This window comes from Aedes aegypti, chromosome 3, assembly GCF_002204515.2.
Source record: "Aedes aegypti strain LVP_AGWG chromosome 3, AaegL5.0 Primary Assembly, whole genome shotgun sequence".
Lineage (NCBI taxonomy): Eukaryota > Metazoa > Arthropoda > Insecta > Diptera > Culicidae > Aedes > Aedes aegypti.
This window is the reverse complement of record NC_035109.1, coordinates 362,749,654-362,763,609: the sequence shown is the minus strand read 5'-3', so window position 1 is coordinate 362,763,609 and position 13,956 is coordinate 362,749,654. Positions and strand designations below refer to the sequence as shown.

The 13,956-nt window shown below is 35.9% G+C and overlaps 1 protein-coding gene across 6 annotated transcripts in view; it reads left to right on the top strand.

The window, feature by feature from the left end:
* Positions 1-1,919: 1,919 nt before the first annotated feature.
* Positions 1,920-13,956, top strand: part of LOC5566875 (phosphatidylinositol 4,5-bisphosphate 5-phosphatase A) — a 60,874-nt gene continuing 48,837 nt past the window's right edge. For 3 of the 6 annotated variants that reach the window (XM_021854622.1, XM_021854623.1, XM_021854619.1), the window contains exon 1: positions 1,920-2,148. The gene's annotated coding sequence lies outside the window, so the exon portion shown is untranslated. Of the gene's footprint in view, positions 2,149-13,615; positions 13,713-13,956 lie in introns of all 6 variants that reach the window. The other 3 variants (XM_021854621.1, XM_021854620.1, XM_021854624.1) reach the window with 3 other exon arrangements.

The window sequence follows — 13,956 nt, the reverse complement described above, 5'->3', positions numbered from 1 at the left end:
AGGCAAGAAAGTGTTGGAAACAATCCGTTATGTTATTACTGATATTTAAGCATTATCTGGTGTTGATGACGCGTTTTGAGGGAATATTGGACCTACAAAATATGCGTTTGTTCATGCGTGATCTCACGAGACCTTCGGACATCGGATCTGAAAGTGAATTGAGTGATAATGAGCAGTAATATGACTTTTTAATGTATTACAGTAATAGTAATAGAAGTAGAAGTAAGACAATCGGTTAAGGAATTAGTTATTTATTGTTCAGATCGCAACGAAACATCAAACATTTAATTAGAGAAAGGGAATTAGGGCTGGCGAGAACTCTTGTAGGATGACCGTGCAGAAGAAAACGAATTTTAAAATGATCTACTCCTTTGATTTCAAACTCTTATACATATAGATTTTATTCCTCCAGTTGAGATGGTACCAGCCAAAATATGTCCTGTAATTTCTTCAATAGAAGCTTTAGTTTTCATCCTGGAATATCACAAGAAAACATCATTTGATTTTCTCTAGAATTTTTTAAGACATGTGACCAAAGTCCAATGTATGTTCAAAATTTACAAAATTTGTATGAAAAGATGACTTACAAATTGTTAAGTTTGTAAAAAAAATGAGGCTTAAGCTACTCCTACAAAAATGCTTTTAAACATCACAAGATTAATTCAAATCTCAAATCCTGATCTGAAAACGGATAATATGCTTTGGAGACAACCTTTGTTTTTTTATATTCTAAACAAAAATTATCCCAGTGTATGTAATTCCGGACATCAACCAAAAGAATCATACATTCATAATAACAGTGAGATGACGATTTCTACTCACAAACTGAGTTGACCGTACCTTCATATATTTTTTCTTATTCACATTGGACTGGATTGGTTTAATAAATTATAAACTATTGGACAAAACAATACACTGAGTAAAAGACGAAAAGCCTAACCGCTTTCTGAGCAAATCCAACTCAGTCTCTGAGTAGAAATATTTTAGGGCTCAGTGTCTGGGCTGCCAATTCGAAACAACATTATGGCAACTTCGAACCATAATGGTTCGAACCGCAACTGCAATGCTCTCTTACTCTCTCTTTAAATCGCAAAGTATATTGAGAGCTTTTGTGACAGAAATCTAAAAAAATAATGTTTTACTGACAGATTCCAGACAGAATCTCAATCTCGCATAACTTCTGATCTCGCCCTAAAAGCCATTGGTAACCATGTGTGTAGCTCGTTGTTTCTGAGCATTTGCATGGATTTTCATGTTATTTAACAACGTTATGGGGAAGAAAGGATTAATATCTACCTGCTAATGATGTTGGTTTGGATGCTTATTCTTTCATTGGCTCAGAAACATCCAGCTACGCACGTGGTTACCAATGGCTTTTAGGGCGTTATCTCAGAGTATGCGAGCAATGATTCTTTCTACGACTGAAAAATGTTAAATAATCACTCCTCTCAATTGTACCGTGTTCACCGGTCTAATTCTCTCACAATCCATGCTCTTCGCATACACGATAAATCTACACCACACTAAGTTGGGTAAATCTTTGTAGCATGAAAGTAGATTTGTAAGGGCTTAATCCAACAGATTATGCTAGACATGTACTAGTAACTCTATATGAAATACAGCTTAATAACTTTGAATAAATATAATAAAGTTCTAGTTTCTTATAATCATTAGTAAATAGCAATAAACCATGATCTATCTCAGCTTCCCATGAGCTTCAAAAACATTTCGATTTTCCTTCGCCGACCGACCGACACTCACACTACCGGCGACCATCACGACGACATCGCTGCCGTGACTGCATTGCAATGTTTACACGAACATCACTTGAGAATGTCAAACGCGACAACTTCTCTCGCTCTTCTCGCGCGGAGATAGGATTCTCTTCGTCTCAGCGTGACAACGCAAGCTCTAGTAGCAGTAACTAGAAGCGAACTAGAAGTGGCTTGCTGCGGTTGTTCCGTACGTCAGTCGCGTACACTGTTTGGCTGGAAGCAAACCGTGACAGTTTTTATTTCGTCGGGGGTTTTTGGCGTCGTCGTCGATTGTGTTTAGTCTATAGGTGCTTCCAGTGTTCGGTTCGGTTGGGAGGTTCTCGGCTTCGGTTATCAAGTCAGGCGGCGGGTGTTGATTTCAAGTTCGATAAAGGTAATCATGGTTGCGGCCCGAGTTGGTGGCGATTGCAATCTAAAGGGTGTCAAAGTGCAAGTGCTGGTTGCGAAAAGGCCGTGCTAATGATTAATTATTGAGCGGAATCTGAGGGTAAACAGTAGGGTGGTCCATAATGATCAAACTGCAAAAATGTTAAGGTACATCCCCTAAACTTGTTCATTCGGTTCTTCAAAAGCTACTGTGAAAGTATGAGCGGAATTCTACATGTTCAAAAGGGTCCAAACGAGCTTGAAGTTGTATGGAAAATATCGACCAAAAATATTGAAAAATAAGTAACAACTATATTTTTGTGAATTAGATGGGTTGTAGTCGAAAAAATTCTTATGTCAGTGACTTAAAGATTTTCAACCAATAGAAAAGAGACTACAACAAACCAGGAGTCGTTTCATTTAGTAACAACAAAGTTATTAGTAGATAAAAAACCAAATTTAGTACTATACCATTGAATTCCATGTTCAATGTTATTATTTCCCATATATTTAGTCAATTTTCTCCATAAAAACTTCAAGCTCGATTAGCCTTAACGGATTTCACTCAAACTTTCACAGAAGCTTCTGGGAGCCCAAATAAACAAATTTGGTATATGTAACTTAAGCTTTCTCCAGTTTGATTTTTTATATAAAATTGGACCACCTTGCTACATAGTTGTCCAACAGTGTGTGCGGTCATGCCGATGGATATGAGTCTAAAAATAGGCGAACTTTGCGCAAGTGAGCCGGAAAAGTGCATTTTGGACAGTAGTGCAGTGAGATGTAGTGAGGGAGTCACTTCTGCAGGGAAAATGTCATTCCGTGAAAATATAAGAGAAGAACCCTGGTCATACTAAGCTCTAGCGTATTTTGTACGGAGTGCAAAACCTTGTGCGGTTTTGCTTTGGCCTAGTGTGGATTGTGGCGGCGGCAGCAATAAAAAATATAAATAAAAGTGGTGCCATTCGCAGCGAAGAGAGGAAGAGAGACCATCAGAGAGAGAGAAGCCAAAGAAATCGCAAGCCGCCGCGCGAATTGATGGAAAATATTTAAATGGAAACGAAGAAAGAGCAAAAACATGTGCGGCGGACAGGGCGATGCGATGAGAATTTTTTTAAGTTTAGCTGGTTTTAATCTCTCAGTGGAGTTTGTTTTCCTTCCTGGACGGGATTTGTGTCCTATCTCGCACGTAAAGTGATGGTACGCGTAAAAATGTCAAGCGTCATGACAATCTGGTTAGGGTTACCAGAGAAGAGTTCGTAAATTTGGTTAGAATTGATACTTTTAAATGGTAGTGTGTTGACTTTTCAATACCCAATAAATAAGGTTCTCTCGCTAGGTGAAATGTGTCTTACCAAAAAGTGCCATGTGATTGAATTGAAATCGAATTCAGGATTTTGTATCATTTATTTTAATCTGGAATCGGTAGATGAATTTCAGGAGAAGTCTTTGGAGACCTAATTTATGAAATTATTTGAGAAAATATTTAAAAAGCTGCTGGAAGAATAAAAATTCAAGCTATTATTAATACAATTCTGGAGAAATTGAATCGTGTAAAAATTTACTTCCTTAAATCATTCCTCTGCGAATCCTTGGATTAATAATCTATTTCTTCGAGGGATAATCTCAGGAAAAAAAAACTTATAATTTAGCTGAACTTTACTAAAGGATCTAGGGGATCTTACGTATTCTCGGCGGTCTAAGCCGATGCCGCGCTTCTTTTGTAATATTCTCGGACATCAGCAGATAAATTCCGTGTTTGTCTGTTTACATTTATGCGTTGCTCAATCCTCTATCGATTCACACGGACAGACTTGTCAAAATTACTTTGGAAACGTTTTTACAACGCTGCGAACATCTCTTGTCAGTGTGACTATTATCGGCAGCCTCATTCTGTTCGGCAACTTTCCCATAAAAACTGCTGGTGAATCACTTCGGCAGCTCCAAATCAATCGCTTTTTGAATTAATGACATCTATGGCGGTATTGTTTGTTCAGTCTCGGAAATGTCGTCAGTGGGAAGTGGACAGAACCAAGAATCAGCTGAATTTGATAGAATAATACTGTGAATTTGGCGTTTGCAATTTGGTTGCCGATAATAGTCGAATGGTGCCGAAGCCGTAAGTCTCCCTATATAACATTGGGAGTTTCTCTCCTCCTCTCGCTCTCTTTCAATTACAACAGTGCAACACTAAAGCTTTTGGGAAGTTTTTCACTATAGATCAAATGACAATGTCCTTGGCTAGAGTTTCATACGAAAAACGCAACACTAATGGTTATTGTGGTTCAGTTATTGATTTAAGAGAAAGTAAAAAAGAGAGCCTCTAAATGTGAGAAAGGTCTTTTTGAAAAGTTACGCGAGCAATGTTACAAAGAACACCTGTTGGACTTTGTTCAAATATTCATGAAGACATATCTGGTTACCCTAAACAATCCACTAAATTAAAAGTCTAAACGATCGCAGTAAAACGTGCCTGTTTCGAGGCTCATACCGACAAACACCTGTACCGGATCGCAAAAACGACGATCAACACCACAATCCAACAACCAGATCTGCTTCCACTTCTCGCAAGAGTGTCGTCTCTCTCCCGGACGACTATGAACTTGAACGCGTCAAGGCGGTTTAGTTTTGATAAACAGTGAAACGTCTGCCATCGCCACAACTTGATTTCCAGCTATGTGTCTGACCGGTGTGACATTAGCAGCACGTTTGGCTCTGTTTAGTTACCGGGTCCAAACGAAAAGGACGAAGTCACTAGCTATGGGCGCAGCAGGGTGGCCCATAATGATCAAACTACAAAAGTCTTATGTTGCGCCTCCTAAATTTTTCCATTGAATCTCCAGAAGCTACTTTGAAAGATTGAGCAGAATCCGTCGAGTCCAAGGGGATATATCCTCAATTGAATTATGTGGAGAAAACTTACAAAATATTTGAGAAAAATGGTTTCAACTACAGTTTTGGCTACATGGTGTACTTGATGAAATTCTTTTGTTAGTGACTTAGAGATTCTTTTTAACCCTGAAGGAAAAAAGAGACCAGAAGTCTTCTCGTTAAGAAACAAAAAGAGCTACATACTCACCGAGCAGTTTTCGGACCAATTCGAGCATAAGTATGATTGGCCGTCCGTAGTTGGTACTCTATTACTGCAAGCACAGGGAACAAACAAACACTACTCATGCTCAGTAGCATCTTCAATGTGTAAGTTCTGGTACACTTATTATGAGAAACAATAACGGCCCAGGCTGCTTCCGAATGCAGGTCAATTTTGAGAAGGGAAGAAAATGTTGAAGGAGATGCCGTTAAATTCTCTGCACTTCCACAAGAAAACACTGGAAATTTGGATATGAAATAGGGTTGCTTAGGGGATTCGTTTTGGTAACCGAAATTGATATAGGTGAAAATGAATGCATGAGCATAAACATGAGGGTGGTTCAAAATATCATTTTTGATCCAAACCGCGCATTCGATTCTGAGTTAAGCTCTCAGTTTTCATTCGAATGAACTCAAATTTTGGGAATTTGACCTAATTTGAACCACCCTAATGAACAGAGATGACCAATACTGTGTTATTAAAGTGTTATTTTTTTCAAATATGAAGATCTTTTTGGATTGACATCTTGCAGGTTCAATAGTATGCAAATTACTCATGTAAATATTGCGATTGCTTTGAATTACAATTACAATTCCTTGAATAAAAACATCAGATGATGAGCAAATTTGTGAAATTCGAAAGATTTCTAGGTTGTGTCCAATATTGGAGCACACTTTCTAAGATTGGTCAATTTTTGATTGGCCAAAAACTATATTTTTCTGCCAACCTACACTGAAGTAAAACCGAATTTCAGTTTTGTTATGCACAACGCTAGTATCAAGTATATGTTTAAAAACTTCCAACAAAAAATCCTCTATTTTACCGTAAGTCACTAAAAAGTCTCATTATTCATTGGAAGATTTCGTAAGGCTGTATTTTAACCGAGATGGTCTCCATCTTAATCTTTCTTAACCCGTATAGGCCAGAGTGAAAGCAAACATACTAAAACCTTTACCGCTCAGCGAATATTTAACGGATTCAATTCTTTTTTTGTCAGTATACTAGCCCGAATTCTGCAGTTATTACGAAAGATTATTCCCGAGTTTCATATAAGAGATTTACCTAAAATATTCTGCAAGAATTCCTTCACCTATACTTGTATATTCCTTCTAGTACTCATCCACGGGTTTTCCCAGAAATTGTTTTTCAAATTCCCTGCAGGATTATTCGAGAAAATCTGTTGAGAATTCTTCCAGGAGTCCTCAATATATTTAACCTAAGTTTCATAATAAAGTTTCATTGGTTTTTTTTCTAGGAATTTGAATTTTTTTTTTTTATTCCGTCCGATGTTCTTTCGAGGTCTGTCCAGGAACTCGATTGATTTTTTTTTCATTATCTTAGTTTTTCAAATAAATTCTTCCAAAGTCTCCTCAAGAGTGTAGGAATCCTTGTTCATCACGAGTACCCTTAGAACTTACAAAATTTTCATGTAAGGTTCCTTTAGATTTTCCTTTAGAGATACCTCATGGATTAGTTTCATTAGTTCCTGAAATACAACGATTTCCGCAAAACATAATTGGAAGAAAGGCTTGAAAAATTTGTTGAAGGTGAAATTCTAGAAGAAATCTTAGAAGGAGTTTTTGGGAATATTTCCGAAGGTATCCTTATAGAAATTCCTGCTAGTACTAAGTCGAAATCCTGAAGAAGTCCTAAAGACAAATGTTTAGGAAATACTAAGAAATACCTGGAGGAATCTTTGAAGTAGTTTTTGATTGATATATTTTTTTCTCAACGGTAATCTTGAAGTATGGCAAGGATTAATCGATGGAAGAATCACTGGTTTAAATCCTGGATGACTTAGTAATTTAGGGGTCCAGATAGCCGTAGCGGTAAACGCGCAGCTATTCAGCAAGACCAAGCTGAGGGTCGTGGGTTCGAATCCCACCGGTCGAGGATCTTTTCGGGTTGGAAATTTTCTCGACTTCCCAGGGCATAGAGTATCTTCGTACCTGCCACACGATATACGCATGCAAAAATGGTCATTGGCATAGTAAGCTCTCAGTTAATAACTGTGGAAGTGCTCATAAGAACACTAATCTGGGAAGCAGGCTCTGTCCCAGTAGGGACGTAACGCCAGAAAAAAGAAGAAGAAGATGACTTAGTAATTTCTTTAAAAAAATCTAAAATATTTGTTGTAATAGTTCCTAATGGTAGATCCTTAGAAATCGTTCTGATCTTTGATTCAAATATAAATTCCTGAATGAATTGCATCGCTGAATCTTTGGGAAAGTACCTGCAACAATTTCTGATGGAATTGCTTGAAAAAAATATATAAGAAACACATACAGTAATATTAGTTCCTTTTTGTTTCATGTTTCTGTTTTGACTATTGTTGGTCTGTTTTGGCAAGAGGTCACTAATGAAGCGGTTTCTTCGTTTTCACCGTCGAAGTGAATGTTTTGGTTTTCGGTTTTCACGTTTTGTTGGGCAGTGCTGGTGACGAAATAAAAAGTGATTGGCAACTGCTCTACCAACGATATATTATCAATTGGTGAGCTCGTTTCATGTTTCTATTTAAAATGAGTTATGTTTATTAACACATATACTTTTATGTCAACGGTTTTAATATTACGTAGAGGCCTTTATTTCAAAAACAATAATTTGAAAGGTTCGTTACTTTGACTTTTAATGTTTTTGTTTTGGGTCATCTGTGAAAAATATATTATGTAACTTGTGATATCTATCTACTTAAAGCAGCCTTTTTCTATAAAACTCATGGAGAAGCAGAGGTGTACTCGCGTATCTAATAATAGTGGATATCACAAACATTATTTTAGAGAAAGTAACGACCATAAAATGAAAACACAACACACATGTATGTTTTTGTATTTACAAAATCTTTGAATAACTCGTCACCAAGGGTGTCGACATGTATGTTTAGTCTTCATCTCAACAGATGACTTTTTCAAGTGAGGTTACATGGATCGCATGATTTTGTAGCTTCTGAATCCTTCCCACAAACTAGAAAAACTAAAACTCCTTCCCGCGACAACAGTTACTATGAAGTGCAGAGGTATACTTCCTTCCTTCCCCGATGACCGTAAGAACGTGGCTGGCACCATTATTGATACTGTATTGTTTGGCTTCATCTGTTGATTGGTTGTGTAATTTTGATTGTTCTGGTCAATCACGGAGTAGGGGATTTTTTTTATTACCGTACGGGTTTGGGCCGAAGGGTCTCAGATTTTGGATTTTGGAGCTCATGGATATAGGAATAAAAAAAAATTGAGAAAAATTCAGGGTCGCCTATTTTTCCGGAAAACTCAGGTGGAAATTTTTTGTTTTCCCTTGACACTACTTACTTTAAAAAATCATAACTCAAGAACGAAGCATTGTAGAAACAAAGTTTTTATATGAAAATTTAAGCAAATTTTCTCAAAAATCCAAAAAAAATATGAACTGGAAAAAGTTTTCCACAAAATTTTCCACCGTTGGGAAAATTCGTAAAGAAAAGCCGGAAAAACTATGCCCGAACTCGTGGAAAATTTTCAAAAAAATATTTTCGAGAAGGTAATTTTATAAGCTTTAATCACTGAAATTTTTGGAATGCACTTTTTTTTCGTTTTTGAGTTATGGCCAATTTTGTGAAAAATGTCCAGATGTGCCATATAAGACTTTTCTTTGAAAAATCATAACTCAAGAACGAAACATTGTAGAAAGAAAGTTTTTGTATGAAAATTTAAGCAAATTTTCTCAGAAATCCAAAAAAATATGAACTGGATAAAGTTTTCCACAAAATTTTCCACCGTTGGGGAAATTCATAAAGAAAAGCTGGAAAATCTATGCCCGAGCTCGTGGAAATTTTTTAATAAAATATTTTTAAGAAAGAAACTTTATAACCTTCAATTCTGGTAACTTTTAGGATGTACTTTTCTTTAAATCCTGATCTATGGTCAATTTTGTAAAAAATGCCTTTTCGTTAAAAAATCATGACTCAAGACTCATCATGACTTGTCGAACCGGATTCAAATTATCTCAAAAATATGAAATTTTTGAAATGGAATCAGTTTCCCAGGACATTTTTCACTGTTTAAGAAAAAAAAATGAAAACCCGATTAGCTATTCCAGCTTTCAAACAAGGTATATTTGAAAAGAGCGATCAATAAGATCCAATCCTACAATATTTTTCAATACTTGGAATGGAAAAGAAACAGTTTTTTCAGCTTTGCTTAACGGTGTAATGTTTCATGAAAAATATAATCCAATCCGACTTATACTTCATTAAAACCAATCCCATATCGTTTCTCTCAGATCTTTTAAAAAATTTGCAATTGCTTTGATAAAAAAACCTTGTTTTTCTGATGCTTCGATTGAAATATGGGTTTTCAAAGAAAAGGCTAATATGGTCATTTTTCACAAAATTGACCATAACTCAGGAACAAACAGAAAGTACATCCTAAAAGTTACTAGAATTGAAGGTTATAAAGTTTCTTTCTCAAATATATTTTAATAAAAATTTTCCGCGAGTTCGGGCATAGATTTTCTAGCCTTTCTTTATGAATTTCCCTAACGGTAGAAAATTTTGTAGAAAACTTTTTCCAGTTCATATTTTTTTTGGATTTCTGAGAAAATTTGCTTAAATTTTCATATAAAAACTTTCTTTCTACAATGTTTCGTTCTTGAGTTATGATTTTTCAAAGAAAAGTCTTATATGGCACATCTGGACATTTTTCACAAAATTGGCCATAACTCAAAAACGAAAAAAAAAGTGCATTCCAAAAATTTCAGTGATTAAAGCTTATAAAATTACCTTCTCGAAAATATATTTTTGAAAATTTTCCACGAGTTCGGGCATAGTTTTTCCAGCTTTTCTTTACAAATTTTCCCAACGGTGGAAAATTTTGTGGAAAACTTTTTCCAGTTCATATTTTTTTTTGGATTTCTGAGAAAATTTGCTTAAATTTTCATACAAAAACTTTCTTTCTACAATGTTTCGTTCTTGAGTTATGATTTTTCAAAGAAAAGTCTTATATGGCACATCTGGACATTTTTCAAAAAATTGGCCATAACTCAGAAACAAAAAAAAGTGCATTCCAAAAATTTCAGTGATTAAAGCTTATAAAATTACCTTCTCGAAAATATTTTTTTGAAAATTTTCCACGAGTTCGGGCATAGTTTTTCCGGCTTTTCTTTACGAATTTTCCCAACGGTGGAACATTTTGTGGAAAACTTTTTCCAGTTCATATTTTTTTTTGGATTTTTGAGAAAATTTGCTTAAATTTTCATATAAAAACTTTGTTTCTACGATGCTTCGTTCATGAGTTATGATTTTCCGAAGTAAGTAGTGTCAAGGGAAAACAAAAAAATTCCACCTGAGTTTTCCGGAAAAATAGGCGACCCTGAATTTTTCTCAATTTTTTTTTATTCATATATCCATGAGCCCTGCCTGTGGAAAAAGTTTCATGAAAATCTGAGACCCTTTGGACCAATTTGTACGATAATAAAAAAAAATCCCCAGTAGCAACTCGAATTACACGGTCATCTATGCTGATGCTCATATTTTAGGCATGAAGCGTCTAATGTTCTTATTTTCAAGGCACTGAGTCGCTAACAGCCCTGTAGGTACATTTTTGCATCAAATTACCGAACGCTTCGAAAGCCGGGCACCTTGTAAGTTTCCATGGTTTTTGTAAAGCTTAATCTATTATTCTTTGTAATAACAAGTTTATTGTAAATGTGAATGCATCGGAGTAGGCTTTTAAATTGTAAAAACAAAAATAACACATAGTGCGTGTAAAACCGTCCGTTGATTTTAATCTCTGGTAAACAATGATTTAAAAAGGGTGCCCATTCGAAATATCATGAGTTTTTATATTCGTTTCTGTTGCATTGAACGCGGTAAATAGAATAACAAAAGTGTATTTGTGTCGGCAGCTGCACAGAAAGAAAAATCCATGTAAATTTCAGCGTAAAATCATGCACATGAAGGGAATGCCAGATATGTCGTAAATTTACACGTCACATCGTGTAAAATTACAATAACATCATATAAATTTCCGCCACACATCGTGTAATCTAGCATGGGCTCTTTACATGATGTTGATGTAATTTTACACGATGTGTCATGTAAATTTGCGATATATCTGGCATTCCCTTTATGTGCATGATTTTACGCTGAAATTTACATGGATTTTTCTTTCTGTGTAGTGGAATTCACAGGTCTATTTGTTAAAATTTTGTTCTAAACGATTAAATGCCAGCATCCGGACATCATTGAATATGAAGTGAAATGTGCCTTCTAATGTTAAAAAAATGAAAATGAGTCAAAAGAGTGTTTGGTGGTCTTAGAGGGGTTAAAGAATCTCCCAGCTTAAAACGCTATTTTTTTCGTTCAGGTTAAATAACTCTTCGATAATTCTAGATGCTGCATTAGACTTATGCAAATTTTGAAGTTTTTGCTCCCCTATGCTTAAACGATGTCAATTATGTAGAAATTGATCGTCCCAAAATTTGAAGTGTGTGATCTTCGGCAAAGTTGTAGCTGGGAGGATTTCACATAAGAAGAATTTGTTCACTTTTCCATAAAATTATATGACGAAGAGATAGAGGGCTGAACACAAAAGATTGGCGTTTTCCATAGTAATATCCATATAAACTTCAAATGGCGTGTGCACAGTCAATTTTTTTCCAAATCACTTCAAACTTTGGGAGGATGCTATTTACTATAATTGACACCGTTTAAGCATAGGGGAGCAAAAATTTCAAAATTTGCATCACTCTAATGCTGCATGTTACTGAACCAGAGGGTGCAATAGTAGAGGTTTGTCAATTTTTCTTTATATTTCACATCATTTTTGAATGCTTAAAACAAATGTGACTGGAGCTTGTCCGGAAAACTGATGAAAGTACCTTTAATAAAGTGCATAAATTTAGTTATTTCAGTTCGATTGCAATGAAATATTTACAAGATCTTTGGATTTATTAGATAGTCGAAGTGTCCGGAATTCGAAGCAAATGTGTCCGGAAATTGAATAAACTAAAATGCTATCCTGATGTCGGATAATTCTTGTAGGTAGTTTCTTTTTATTATTGCAAATAAAAACTACAAATGTTGTGGAAATACGATATGTGTTCAGTTGAGTATTTATGAGTTTGCCAATGATATTCAAGCTTGAAATTACACTTCTAAGGTGTCTGGATTTCGAAGCAAAACGGTGTAACTGTTTTTCTACGAAAAGATGTCCTGTATGTTGCGATCTCTTCCAGTGTTGCGAAAACCTTAAATTTTAATTTCTCATGGTTGAGTTTTTACGCTTGTGTTGTAGCTCACGAAACTCAACAGCCAACACATCATGCATTATTTGGCCCATCCTTTTGAGTCGTTGGCTTGAATTTTCACAGTTTTTTCACGGAAAGCTCTAATTCTTGGGTTTTGTACTAGACATATGGCAAACCTTTCTAATGTCCACAATAACGGTTCCAACAGATTTCCGATGGGTTTTATGATTGAAGTATTTTTGACGACATGAGTGTGAGCTAATGGTTTTATATCAAAATCTCATGCGTGAGTTTGGTAAACCAGATCTCGAATGAGTTTGTTCACGCGGGAGAACTCAATGATCAAGATTTAAGTGTGAGTCTACAAACACTGAACTCTTCCTCATTGGTAGGAGAATCTTCAAGTCTTTAACAAAATAATTTCATTGACTACTGCTCACCATATGGCTAAAACAGATACAGTCAGGTCTCCTATAAGACGCTGCCATTCACCTTACGCCCATTTTTCAGCTGATTTGCAATTGATCCGAGTAGAATTTTATTTATGATAAGTTCATACTATGTTTCAACAACAAACCAAAAACAACATACCATTAAAAATGGCTGAGATATTGCTATGGGGGGAAAATGGGTGGCAGTGTCTTATAGGAGACCTGATTATACTAGGAACAGTTTTTCCATATCTGCACTTGGTCGATTTTCTTTATACAAACTTCAAGCTCGTTAAGTCCCTTACAGGCTAGACGGATTCCGCTTAAATTATCACAGTAGCTGAGGTTCCAAATGAAAAATAATTCTAGGTGTAACTTTGAATTTTTATCATTGGATTTTTCATATAAAAATGGGCCCTAGGGTACAGTTTGTGTCCACTAAACTGAAGGTGCAACTTCTTATTTCGTCTAAAACTCGCAGTATAAGTAGGTGGCCCCTTAAAGAACCGCAATCTGATAAGCGAAACCATTCCTCGTACCCTAAAGAATCCCCTCAGCTGAACTGATAAGATATGTCGCCACCATATCCGTCACTGCACAAATAATCGCCGTCATCGCTAGTAATCTTTCGTCACTTCGACTCTCAACGCTGGTGTTTTGCTGAAAAGCTAATATTTCATTGCCAGATGTGCTGCGCGGGAAAAGAAACTCAAATTTAGTTGTTTATTTTGCAGATTTGTCTCCGTCATTGCCATCGCAAAACGGCTTCAAATTCGCGAGAGATGAGAAAGCAATATCGCTTTGGAACACTCTAAAATTAAATCACGTACGGTAAGTGTTCCCTTAGTTGAGGGTGTTCCTATAGTTGCGGTAGTGCCGTTTTCACTGATTTTATTACATTGACCACAGAACCGAAACTACAAATCGACGTATTAGCTTATTGAAATGCGGCATAGTTGATAATGATAAGAAAACAACGGATACCGCAACTATAGGAACACAAATTAAAAATATACCGCAACTAAAGGAACAGTGTGTAATTCTTCCCAAACATGTCGACTAAATAACATGTCCA